This window comes from Staurois parvus, unplaced genomic scaffold, assembly GCF_062004578.1.
Source record: "Staurois parvus isolate SC_StPar_1 unplaced genomic scaffold, SC_StPar_1.0 ptg000116l, whole genome shotgun sequence".
Classification (NCBI taxonomy): Eukaryota; Metazoa; Chordata; class Amphibia; order Anura; family Ranidae; genus Staurois; species Staurois parvus.
In genome coordinates, this window is record NW_028317912.1 from 5,982,912 (window position 1) to 5,996,734 (window position 13,823).

The 13,823-nt window shown below is 45.1% G+C and overlaps 1 long non-coding RNA gene across 4 annotated transcripts in view; it reads right to left on the reverse strand.

The window, feature by feature from the left end:
• LOC149467309 (uncharacterized) overlaps positions 1 to 13,823 on the reverse strand; it is a 74,328-nt gene that overhangs the window by 33,688 nt on the left and 26,817 nt on the right. For 3 of the 4 annotated variants that reach the window (XR_016311963.1, XR_016311961.1, XR_016311960.1), the window contains 2 exons: positions 4,725 to 4,801; positions 2,089 to 2,178 (listed from right to left, as the gene is read on the reverse strand). This is a non-coding gene — a long non-coding RNA (uncharacterized LOC149467309). The remainder of the gene's footprint in view (positions 1 to 2,088; positions 2,179 to 4,724; positions 4,802 to 13,823) is intronic. The other variant, XR_016311962.1, reaches the window with a different exon arrangement.

Sequence of the window (13,823 nt, forward strand, 5' to 3'; positions counted from 1 at the left end):
TCATGGACATTCCCAGTGACACCAATACAGTGATCAGTACTAATAAATGCACTGACACTGTCCTAATGACACTGGGCAGGAAGGGGTTAACATCTGGGGCAATCAAAGGGTTAACTGTGTGCTGTTTCACTGTAAACTGTGTGTGTGCTTTCCACTGTAAGCACACTGCTTTGTATTGCTCTGCTATGTAGAGCCATACAAAGCAGTGTACAGGAGCTGACAGGGGAGAGAACTGTATTGTTTACATACAATACAGTTCTCTCCCCAGTCAGTAATGCTCGACAATCAATGGGTGCTGGCAAGTAATCACTGATCGGGACCCGGTGATTGACAGCCGAGGCTGCGAATAGTGGCGAGGGTAGGGGCGCACGTCCTCTACCCGGAAATGCAAAATCACACATACATATACACACACACTATATACAGTGGGGATCGAAGGTTTGGGCACCCCAGCTAAAAATTTGTATTATTGTGCATAAAGAAGCCAAGGAAAGATGGAAAAATCTCCAAAAGGCATCAAATTACAGATTAGACATTCTTATAATATGTCAACAAAAGTTAGATTTTATTTCTATCATTTACACTTTCAAAATAACAGAAAACAAAAAAATGGCGTCTGCAAAAGTTTGGGCACCCTGCAGAGTTAATATCTTGTACTGCCCCCTTTGGCAAGTATCACAGCTTGTAAACGCTTTTTGTAGCCAGCCAAGAGTCTTTCAATTCTTGTTTGAGGTATCTTTGCCCATTCTTCATTACAAAAGTCTTCCAGTTCTTTGAGATTTCTGGGCTGTCTGTCACGCACTGCTCTTTTAAGGTCTATCCATAGATTTTCAATTATGTTGAGGTCAGGAGATTGTGAAGGCCATGGCAAAACCTTCAGTTTACGCCTCTTGATGTAATCCCCCGTGGATTTCGAGGTGTGTTTAGGATCATTATCCATTTGTAGAAGCCATCCTCTCTTTAACTTCAGCTTTTTCACAGCTGCTACCAATCTGCCCAGTGAAGAGGGACAAAGAAAGGAGAGCCGCAGCTCTTATGCACAATGCTGGATCATGACGGGGATCAAGTAAGTATAAGGGAAGGTGATAGTCTGTTACACAAAAGGTTTTTTACCTTAAAGCGGAGCTCCACCCAAAATGACTGCTCCCCATTAAGGATTGGCACCTTTGGGGGGGGGGGGCGGTACCCGAATTTCACAGGTACCAGTTCCCACTTCTAGGCGATCGGAAGCGGAAGGTGTCCTCCCTCCCTGTAGTCTTTTGGGACACATGACAGGTCCCAGAAGATTACAGGACCATTCATGAAGCGCAGTGCTACTCGCGCATGTGCAGAGGGTACCCTTCTGTGAAACCGCAGGCTATCACAGCTGGGTGCCCACACTGAAGATGCTGGCACCTGGAACACAGGACGGCTGGTGAAATGGGCTGCGGAGGACACACTGTGGGACCGAGGGACAGGTAAATGGCTGTTTTTTAAAAGTCAGCAGCTATAGTCTTTGTAGCTGCTGACTTATTTTTGGACAGGGTGAGTGGAACTCCGCTTTAATGCATACAATCCATTAAGTTAAAAACCCTTGAGGATTTAGAACTACTTTAATGCCTGAACTCAGCTGCTGCAACTAGAAAATGAGACAGAACACTGCACATGCACGTAGATTGAACCTTGTAGCACCCATGCTACAACTGTGCGCCCACTAAAAACCTGGAAGCAGACTGGTTTCTATGCAGAAGTCAGCCTGATTTTGCACTCCCCAGCTTTAATAAATAAGCCCCACTGTAACCAGATCACATGGTACAAAAGTACCATGCAATCTGGTGCGGGCAAACGCACTGCATTTGCGACCGACACTTGGGATGTCATTAAATTTCTATTGACACCCGCTGCAGATTGCAAAAGCTGTGTGTTTTGCATCTAGGTTTAATTGCAAAGGAAAGCACAGCACGCTCCTGCGTGATTCAGATGTGGGCATGTGAGAACCGGCCTTAATAGCCTGTTTTTGGTGTAAAATACGTATAAATTCTAGGTCAGCCGGACAGTAATGGTTATTACCTGTACAGAAAGGTCAGTAATAAATATAAGAAAACTCACAAATTCCACATTTTCCTTCAGTCTTCAGGGTGGCTCCCAGGCTGCTTTGCGGTAACGCACGTCTGATGTTACAGTTAGAGATGAGGGCTTCTCAAAAAAGGCAAAAGCAAAATTCACAAATATGGTGACATACAGGATCCTTAAAAAGTAAGCAATAATAGATAATAAAATAAATACAACTTTACAGCGGAGATGTGTTATTCATTGGAGGGATTAGATAAAAGTCAAATGTCCCCAGACATCCCAGGATGTAGAAAACACCTCCAGAGGCTTTGCTTCTGGTATTTCAAATTAAAATCCAAGGACAGGCAGAAGAGGCAGTTCTACCTTCAACCATGGACTGCACTACAGGGTTTTCAACTCCAGTTACTGGAAATATCCCACTTTTTATCAAATAAAATAAGAGTTAAAAGGCAAACGTTACCTGTGTCTTTTGACAGATATACCCAGTAAATATTTTACCATTGCAGTACCTCTAGCATCTCCCCTGCAACCTTCATACAGTCTATAGCCCCTTTAGAGTCTCCCTGCCTGCCACCTACAGATTATAGCTGCTCTAGTATCTCCCTTCGTGCCACCTACACCCTCTATATACTCTCTAGCATCTCCCTCCATGCCCCATACACCCTCTATATTCTCTCTAGTATCTCCCTGCCAACCCACCACCTTCAGGGAAGTTTGCCTGTCGTTCTAGAACCATGGCCACTCTGCACCTCCTTCCTACCACCACCTACAGGAGGTCACACAGAGGATGGCTCTCTGATCCAGTTTGCCGTTGTGTTTTGCACTGCAGACCCTATGCAAATCCAGGTCTGCCAGGATTGCCTCCATGTAACAGGATTTGAGAATGGTGACTCGCTCATGATAGCAAATAATGCATTGTGGGAAGGCAGGGGGTATAGCCATGTGTTTTTATACCTGGAAGTACTGGGATTTTCACTGGTGTGGATATGGGAGGTGGACAGGAACAAGGAAGGTAATTAATCACTTCCCGTGCGGCCCATGTATATAAACGGCCAGATGGGAGCAGTGCAGGGGTGGGTGGCCGATTATAAACGTCCTCCCCGCTCCCTGCTTGTGTGCGTACAGCACCGCGGTAGTTGTACGGGACGTCTGTGTGAGGTGCCGATCATGTGATCACTGAGTATACTTCTGACATCATTGCTTACTACGTGTGAAATCTGTTAATGATCACAGAGGTCACATAGCATAAGGCTATTCACAACAGCCTTGTACCATGTGACAAGCTGTGACCGATCACAGCTCACACAGTATTTCTCAATGGCTGCAAGAATGCAGCCAGAGAGAAGTAGAAATTATTGCTTTTACAGCCTTTATAGGTAAAAAAGCAATCAGTGTAAAAAAAAAAAATCTTCACCACCCCCCACAAGTAGTACAGTAGTACCATAGTGACACTGTACTACTTGGGAGGGTGATGAAGATGTTTTTTTTACTGTTCTGGTTACAGTATGTTGATAAAAAAACAAAAAAAAATTTAAAAGATATAAAAAAAAAAAGAAAAATGTAAAAAAAAGTTTTGAAAATTTATAATAATTTTTGGTTATAAACTAATTTTGGTTATTTTTTTTTTACTAAAAAGAAAACTGAATAAATTTTGGCCAAGATTTATGGAGAAAGATTATTTATTTTTTCAAAATTTTGGACTTTTTCATATATAGCAAAAAAAATAAAAATCCCAGTGGTGAATAAACACCACCAAAATAAAAAGTTTTATTTGTCTCAAAAAATGCTAAAAAATTCATATGGGTACAGTGTTGCATGACCGCGCAATTGTCATTCAAAGTGTGATAGCACTGAAAGCTGAAAATTGGCCTGGACAGGAAGGGGGTAAAAGTGTCCGGACTTGAAGTGGTTAAAAGGCATTTACCAGAATCTTTTTTTTCACTATTTAACTATTTTAAACTAGGAAAAAGTGTTATTCCTGCCAAAACTTTTTTCCAAAGAAGGTGGGATGCAGTTAGGCTCTCTGTCTGTGCTCACTGCAGGGGAGATTCCTCCTCTCTACAAGTTCAAAGGAACAGGAAGTGAACGGAATCTCTCTAGGGACGCATCAGCAAATAAAACCACTTTATTCATAGAAGGGGAAGTGTTAGAACCTCTGTGATTTTTTTTTCTTGCCCTTCATATAGTATAAACGTTAGCTGGGTATACACAGTCTTTTTTCAAGCAACCAGCTGGTTGAATGGGAAAAAACAAAACAAAAGAAAAACCAAAAACCAACTTCCCAAATCCCAGCATGCACACAAGTGAGGGATACACACGTACTGAGATATGGGCAGTTCCTGCTGGACAGGAGGAATTTCAATACGCATATACCCTGCTTTACTCTCCTCATTTCCTATGTGGGTTAAGTGAAATTTCCTTGATAAATGTCAATAGAAACTCAACAGATGTCCTAACACTTCCACTTGCAAAAACAATAGAAAAAATGATTTTGTTTGAAGATTCACCGAAAATCCGTCTCATTTATTACTGTGCCGGAACCCACAGCCCACAGAGGATGCCAGTGAATAATGAAGATGTGGACATGGAAGGATTGTGTACCATGTATTGCCTATAGCCAACACACAGCAAGTATTTATACAGCAATAAATGAAAAATAAAAGCTTACTTACTACTGGCACAGATCAGAATAATCCCAGCAATAGAGCTGCAGAGAATACAGATCAACACGATGGTCTATGGAGCGATTCTGCGAACAGAAAGAACACAGCCAGGTCATAAAATAAAGACTAACAAAGCATTCCCATTCCACCAATACAAAAGCAGTTACTCATACGCATTCTTATAACCACTCAATGCCGTCATCTTTCTCATCATCTTAAAATATGTAGGGATGGTTACCTGCAAAAGACACCTGGCAATTAGACCCCTGATGTCTCCCCTGCCCTTCACTGAAGCCAATGAAGAGCAGATCACGCAGTGCGAGTCTGAGGTTCAAAGGTGGAAAACTGGAACCCGGGAAACATAGTGGGAGGTGGTAGGGGAATTGGATGGTGCATTAACGGGGGCCCATGAAAGTGATCCATCAGCTGTACATCCACCAGATCGCTTCCACCTGAAATTCGACTTGTTAAAGATACATGCTACAGCACCTGGGAAACTGTGTAAAACCCTCTGCTGCTGCAGACATATGCCATACATCAGGGGAAGCAATAGGATTCAATAAAGTCCTAAAAGGCTACGTTCACCTTTCTGACCAGATTTCATATTCCAACTATATTTAACCACTTGCCCTCCTGAGGATTTACCCCCCTTCCTGACCAGGCCTCTTTTTGCTACTCGGCGCTGCACTAATCCAACTGATAAATGTGCGGTCATGCAATGCTGCACCCAAACGAAATCCTTCTTTTCACACGAATAGAGCTTTCTTTTGGTGGTATTCGATCACTTGTGCGCTTTTAATTTTTCACACTATAAACAAAAAAAGACCAAAACTTTTGAAGAAAAACTATATTTTTTACTTTCAGCTATAAAAAATATATAGTAATACGGTACATAAATTAAATTTACATCCTTTTTTTCCCACAAATTGAGCTTTCTTTCGGTGGTATTTGATTGCCTGTGCATTTTTTATTTTTTGCGCTATAAAAGAACAGCCTGACAATTTTGAGAAAAAAAAACAATATTTTGGACTTTTTGCTATAAAACATGTCCAGTAAAAAAAATATAAAACTCAAATTTAGTCATAAATTTCTGCCAAAATGTATTCTGCGACATGTCTTTGCTAAAAAAAAAATCCCAATACGTGTAAATTAATTGGTTTACGTGAAAGTTATAGCGTCTACAAATGGCAGGAAAGATACTGGGATTTTTTTTTTTATTATACTAATAATGGCGGCAATCAGAGACTTATGGCGGTGATCAGTGATTTATGACAGTGATCAGCGATTTATGACAGTGATCAGCGACTTATGGCGGAACTGCGGCGGACATTTTGACACTGGGGGGGAAACTGACTTGGGGTCACTGACATCATCAGTGACACCAATACAGTGATCAGTGCAAAAAAAAAAACACTGACACTGTACTAATGGCGCTGGGGAGGAAGGGGTTAACTTTTATTAGGTAAAGAAAGGGTTAACTGTGTGAGGGGAGTGTTTTACTAGGGGGCCGGGTGTGTACTTCACAGGAACACGCTGATCCCGAGAATAAAGTCTTCTCTCAGGTTCAGGGTGCTCTGAACTGACAGATAGCATGGCTGCATTGTTTACATTGCAGCTCTGCTATTTGTCAGTGATTACTTGTAATCGCCGACACCCAGCGGGAAATGACGGACGCCTCTCGCACGGCCCATACCTGTTTTGCACAGCGATGTTAAAAGACGGTGCTGTGCGCACAGGTGCCGCACTGCCGCAGTAACAACACTGCGGCGGGTCGGCAAGCTGTTAAGGTGTACCATAACACATGGTCACATTCTCCAACCCCCCCATCCTGAAACTGCACCCCACGTCACCGGAACCACAGGGTGCTTCTACCTGCACAAATAAAAACAAAGATACAAATATCCAGTGATTGTGTTTCCAAGCGCAATTAACACAATACTACAAACCTTACATTTCGGGGGGAGGGGCTCTAAGTTATTAAGGCAAAACATTTGTTTTTATACATTTTGGATAGGGTAAGGGAGGGTTATAATCCCTTTCAGATTGTTTTGCCATCATTGTCCAATTGGGGAGATTTCCCTTCACTCCCTGTCCCATAGCCAAAACAGGAATGAAAAGAAATATCTCCAAAATTAAGGGATTCCCTGGTTGCCACCAGAACTGGCTTCCCCTTTAAAATATGCCCCTCTACTATGTTCTGGGGACAACTCTTTCCCTTTCAGTGATAACCATAAACATGAGGATAAATAGAAAGGGTAAACCCTCTTAATGTAGGCACAGATATCAGTAAAAACCTGACAGGTGTTCTAATCCCTAACCACTATAACGGGAAAAAAGGGGGTTTTAAATACTTTTTTAGTTATAATTTAAATAGCTTCTAAACAAATTGGTTTTTTTTTCAGTTTTCCTGAAAACCCATGGAGAGTCCTTTGGGTGATTAAAAGAAATAGACCAAGACTGCATGAGTGATGGTCAGTTTTACAGTCATTCATTTTACGGTATTTTAAAAAGTATCATTTTAGTTCATTATTAAAGTCCATTTTAGTGTAAAGTGATGGGAGGTAATGCAAACACTTAAGCTTAAGTTAAATATTTAAATACACTTAATTTAAATAGTCTTGTGACTTCAGCAGAGCTCTAGTTAAAGCACGTAGGAGTCACCATCGCGGCACAGCACCCTGGATTGACAGTACATTCAGTGTGCCCTCAGTTCAGAGCTCATGCGCTGGTGACGTCATTAACTGCAGAAATTGTGAATATCTCCTTAACCATGTCAAGTCCGGACACTTTCACTTCCTTCCTGTCCAGGCCAATTGTCAGCTTTCAGTGCTGTCACACTTTGAATGACAATTGCGCGGTCGAGCAACACTGTACCCATATGAATTTTTTAGTATTGTTTTGAGACAGATAAAACTGTATTTTGATGGTATATATTCACCACTGGGATTTTTTTTTTTTTTTTGCTATATAAATGAAAAAAAGTGTTTTTCTTATGAAATTTTGCAAATAAATAATCTTTCTTCATAAATCTTGGCCAAAATTTATTCAGTTATCTTTTTAGTAAAAAACAAAATAACCCAAATTAGTTGCAGCCATTGAGAAATACTGTGTGAGCTGTGATTGGTCACAGCTTGTCACAGGGTACAAGGCTGTTCTGAATAGCCTTGTACCATGTGACCTCCAAGATCATTGACATATTTCACACGTAGTAAGCAATGATGTCAGAAGTGACATCTTGCTAACTACTATTCATGTGATCGCCGATTGGCCAATCAGTGATCACATGATCTGGACCTCACACAGAGGTCCTGTACAGCGATCAGTGCGTTCCGGATAGAGCGGGCACCGTATCGTGGTGCCACGCGCTCCTGGGGAGCGTGCACAGGCTAAAATGGCGGGCGGCGTTTATGAACGGCAACTCACCCCTACACTGCTCCCGTCCGGCCCATGTATATAAACGGCTGGACGGGAAGTGGTTAATAGTGCATGTTTAGGAGAAATTCATTGTGCCTACAGGCAGGGGAGGACTGACCATTTGGAAACTCGGGCACTGCCTGAGGGTCCGGGGTCAGTAGGGGGCCCCATGAGATGCCCCTGGTTCCTTCTTTCATAGGCTTTTTTGAGTTTGGGCAAGCACACAGGGGCCCCATGATCCCCTATTGCCCGGGGGCCCCATGAGTTGTCAGTCCGCCCCTGCCTACAGGTAAGATCTATTATAAGCATACCTGTAGGTACAATTGACCAAGCGGAGTTTACTACAACTTTATCATTTGATTTAGGAATGAATGTCATTTATCAAATGTAAACTACACATAAGTGGAAATTTGTTTGTTCAAGACAAATTATCCATCTTATTCCTTAAAAAGTTGTTCATGGCTATAGTGGACAACAAATGTTGATTTCACCTCACTAAATTTTAGAAAATCGAGTAAAAGTCACTGCTCTTTTCACATTGTCCCTTACAATGTGATTCCTAGAAAACTCAAATAAAGAAAAAAGAGTTGTTCTTTTCTTTACGCTTCCATCAGGAATGATAAAGACAGCAATGTGATACTTACAGTCAATGTGAGTTTCCTTTGAGCACAACACTCCATAGATAAGACAGGTAACCACAAGCAGCAATACATTGCGCACTGAGCTGTGTGGGAGCATCTTGCTGCACTGACCACTGACACATGGACCTGTAGACAAGGCTACGTTGTCATATATAGTTCAGTACACATTGGATTCCAGTTCTCCCCTCCGCCTTCTAAGAGGCGGAGTACAAGTTGCAGCACTGAAAGGAAATTCTTTAAAGTAAAATAAAAACTGAATCAGAAAATTCTCCGCTGTTTACGTCACATTCAGATTCCCTTCTCAGTGAATAATGACACTGAACCCTGGCTCACACTGATGCAGTGCAGAATTTGCTGCGTTTTCTGTGAGAATTCCGCACCGCTTCAGAAACGCACCCTGTTCATGCGAACAGCTGCATGTGTGTATGTTAACAACAGCCCGAAAGCGGTCTGAAAAATGCGGTGCAATGTGCAGAATCGGATCGCATAGGTGTGAATACTCATGTGATCTGATTCTATTGTGGACCCAGAAAAAGGGTCCTCCACCTTTCTGGTGTGGTGCGATTACAGCCATACAAAATGTATGGCTCCAATCGCACCGCACACAAATCGTATGTGATTTGCACAGGAATGCGGTGCGGTTCCTGTGTGAATCACATGCAATATACCGCACCGCATGTATGTGAACCCAGGCTCAAAAATGCTCATTAGTCCAGAATGACTGTTCTAGTTTCCTTTTCTATGTACATTTAGTGCTGGTTCACACCACCAAACGAAGTGCTTTTCCCACATTGGATTGCATGGTACTTTTGTAACGTGATCAGGTTACAGTGCGGGAATGAATGGGCATGAAATTGCACTACACTGAACAACCGTATGTGAATCGCACAGGAAAGCAACACGCATTCCTGTGTGATTCATCTCTGGACATGGTGTGAATTGTATTGTCAGTTTCTTTATGTTGACCTTGACCATTGTGGATGGCTACTTAGACAAGAATATCTCTTATGTGTACAACAAAGTGATTGTCTCTATTTCTGTCTACAAACAGAAGAAAAATGTAGGCCAGTGGTGGGTACTGTACTAGATATAGAGGTCCTTAGGGGTGGCCTTGACCACCAAAGAGTCGCATTCATCGTTTTGATTCCTGTAAGTTGTTTTTGTTGTGGTATCAAACTGCATTAGCTTATTATTGTTTTGTAGTTTGGAGTGCCCCCTTACATGGATTGATCCCATCAGAGCGCCCCCTTACATGCATTGTTCCTATCGGTTTGCCCCTCTGCATGGACTGTTCTCATCGGAGTGCCCCCTTACATGGATTGATCCCATGAGAGTGCCCCCTTACATGGACTGATCCCATCAGAGTGTCCTCTCACATGGACTGATCCCATCGGAGTGGCCCCTCACACGGACTGATCCCATCGGAGTGCCCCCTCACATGGACTGATTCCATTGGAATGTCCCGTTACATGGACTGATCCCATCAGAGTGTCCCCTTACATGGTGTAAGGGACCGCCTGGCGGCACCACTAGCACTCCACTGATCAGGCGTCCCCAGAGCACGGAATCTAAGCCCCAGAGTACTTGTTCACCAGGGCCCCTGATGGTGGGGATGGACTTGGAGCACCCTGTGACCAGGTCGTGACTACTGAGTATACCTGTCAGTGGTAAGGGTGTTCGCAAGGGGCTCCCCCAGGGGAGAGCCTGATAAGAGGAGGTCGGGCGACCTCTACTGGATGGATGGATGGCTGAGCAGGTGCGAGGTCAGACAAGCCGGGTCGGTAGCCGTGGGGACGGTGCGGTAGAAAGCAGTGGGCAGAGAATAGTCGGGTCACACGCCAGGTCAGTAACAGAAGATCAGATCCAATAGGGGGCATCTGGGAGAGAGGTCAGGCAAGCCAAGGGTCAGAGCAGGAGAATACAGCATGGTCAGGTACAATCCGGGTCAGCAACTTACAGGAGACAGGTTCACAGGTTCAGGAATGCAGGTAAGACCAGAAGGCACTCAATGACAGTTCAAGGCCGTTTAAATATCGTGCCATGCGCTGTCATTGGTGCCAGGCGCGCGCCCTCGGCTCCTAGTGCGCATGCGCGAGTTCGGACGCCGCGGCCGGCCTGGACCTAGTGCCTGCGTCCCTGCACAAGGCGGCGCACTGTGCCTGCGCCGGGACCAGCGCCGTGGTGATCCCTGACATTGCCCCCCCCTACGGGCAACCTCCGGATGCCCACCCGATCTCTCCACCACGGGTGATCACGAAGAAACCCCCGGACAAGCCTAGGTGCATGAACATTTTGGGCCGGTTCCCAGGAATTGTCCTCCGGACCATAGCCCTTCCAATTAATTAGGAACTGGGTCTGACCCCCCCTCCTTCGGCACTTCAGGATTGCTTCTACCTCAAATTCTTCTTGCTCTTCAACAGTTATGGCCTCCAGAGGTCTGGACTCTCGATCTGGAAAGGGATCTGGGACCACTGGTTTCAGCAGGGACACGTGGAATACTGGGTGGATCTTGAACGTCTCAGGGAGGATGAGCTCGTATGCCACTTTGTTAATCATTCGCTTCACACAGAAAGGGCCTACAAACTTCGGTCCCAATTTCCTTGAAGGACACATTTTCAAATTTGTTGTCGCCAACCAGACCTTATCCCAAGGTTGCAGCACCAGGTCCCCCCTTCGCTTCTTATCAAAAACCTTCTTGTTATCCTCCTGGGCCCGAGAGATGGCCTCCTGAAGTAATTTGTTGTGGAGAAAAAAGTAAGCGCGTCTTGTGTGGCCGGAACTGGACACTCGGGGACCAGATCAGGAAGGAAAACAGGGTGAAATCCATAGTTTGAAAAAAAACGGGGATTGCCCCGTTGCTGAATGATTTCAATTGTTGTAGGCAAATTCTGCCAAGGGTAAGAGCGTCAGCCAATTATCCTGTAGGAAGGACGTGTAGCATCGCAGGTATTGCTCCAGGGTCTGGTTAGTCCTCTCTGTTTGCCCATTGGTCTGTGGGTGGAACGTGGAGGAGAGGGACAGTTTGATATCCAATGCCTTGCATACAGCCCTCCAAAATTGAGAAGTGAATTGGACTCCTCGATCCGAGACGATGTCTTCTGGAACTCCGTGTAATCTTACTATTTCCTGAATGAAGATTCGTGCAGTCTCGGATGCCGACGGAGTATTCTTCAAGGGTAAGAAGTGGGCCATCTTAGATAGTCGATCGATGACCACAAGGATCGCGGTGTGGCCCTGGGACGGAGGGAGCTCGACTATAAAGTCCATTGCGATCCTTTGCCATGGTCGTTCAGGTATCGGCAGTGGGTGCAGCAGTCCCCAAGCCTTGTTTCTTGAAGGTTTGTTTCTTTGACAGACGGCGCAGGATTTAACGTAATGTTTGCAGTCCTTAGCCATGCTCGGCCACCAAAATGAGCGTTGGAGAAGATCCAGGGTTTTTGTTAGGACAAAGTGTCTTGCCATCGGGTGATTATAACAATGTACCAAGACTAAAGTTCGGACTTCTTCAGGTACCGCGATCAACCCCTCCTTCCATAGGAGTCCTCCCTTGTTCTGCAGGGACACCCCAGATGGGGCTGACATTGCCGTGGATGCGTCCAGGAGTTTCGACCGAAGCTCTGTTTGGAGGGCCAAGAAGTTCCCTGAAGACAGAATGGTATCGGGTACTGGTTCTTCCTTGGGGTCCTCAAACATGCGTGACAGTGCGTCGGGCTTCGTGTTCTTGGAACCAGGTCTGTATGTTATATGAAAGGAGAACCTGGAGAAAAAGAGTGCCCATCTCGCCTGTCACGGGCGTAACCGTTTGGCCGTTCTCAGATACTCTAGGTTTTTATGATCGGTGAAGATCAAGATTGGATGCGTGGCTCCTTCCAGCAGGTACCTCCATTCCTCTAATGCCGTTTTAATGGCCAACAGTTCTCGATCACCAATATCATAGTTCTTCTCGGCCGGAGTAAGCTTCCTTGAAAAGAATGCTACAGGGTGTAGGAGTTCCTTGGTGCCTTTTCGCTGGGACAGGATGGATCCTACCGCATTCTCAGACGCATCTACTTCCAGTATGTAAGGCAGGGATGCGTCTGGATGGCCGAGAATGGGTGCTGTGGTGAACAATTTATTCAGGGCCTCAAAGGCTTCCTGGGCCTCTGGTGTCCATCTGAAGCGGGTTCCTTGTTTGGTCAACTGAGTTATGGGGGAGACCAGACCTGAGAAGTTCCTAATAAACTTTCTGCAAAAGTTCGAAAACCCAATAAAACGTTGGATGCCCTTTTTATCTGTGGGAACTGGCCAATCCAGAATTGCTGAGACCTTCTGAGGGTCCATCGCGACCCCCGTGGTGGAGATAATCAGACCCAAAAAAGTAATACTGGGCTGCTCAAAGCTTCACTTGTCAGCTTTGGCATATAGCCCATGCAGGCGCAACCGCCCTAAAACCTTTGCCACATGAATCCTGTGAGCCTTAAGTGAGGGTGAAAAGATCAGTATGTCATCCAAGTAGACGATTACAAAAACATCAAGGTAGTCCCTGAATAGATAGCTCACAAAATGCTGGAACGTGGCTGGGGCATTGCACAGCCAAACTGGCATGACTAGATATTCAAAGTGCCCAAAACGAGTACGGAACACTGTCTTCCACTCGTCCCCCTCTCCTAGGCTCAGTCATGGCCCTCTGGTACTGTAAGGGACCGCCTGGCGGCACCACTAGCACTCCACTGATAAGGCATCCCCAGAGCACGGAATCTAAGCCCCAGAGTACTTGTTCACCAGGGCCCCTGATGGTGGGGATGGACTTGGAGCACCCTGAGACCAGGTCGTGACTACTGAGTATACCTGTCAGTGGTAGGGGTGTTCGCCAGGGGCTCCCACATGGGAGAGCCTGATATGAAGAGGTCGGGCAACCCCGACGGGATGGATGGATGGATGGCTGATCAGGTGCGAGGTCAGACAAGCCGGGTCAGTAGCCGTGGGGACGGTGCGGTACAAAGCAGAAAATAGTCGGGTCACACGCCAGGTCAGTAACAGAAGATCAGATGCAATAGGGGGCATCCAGGAGAGA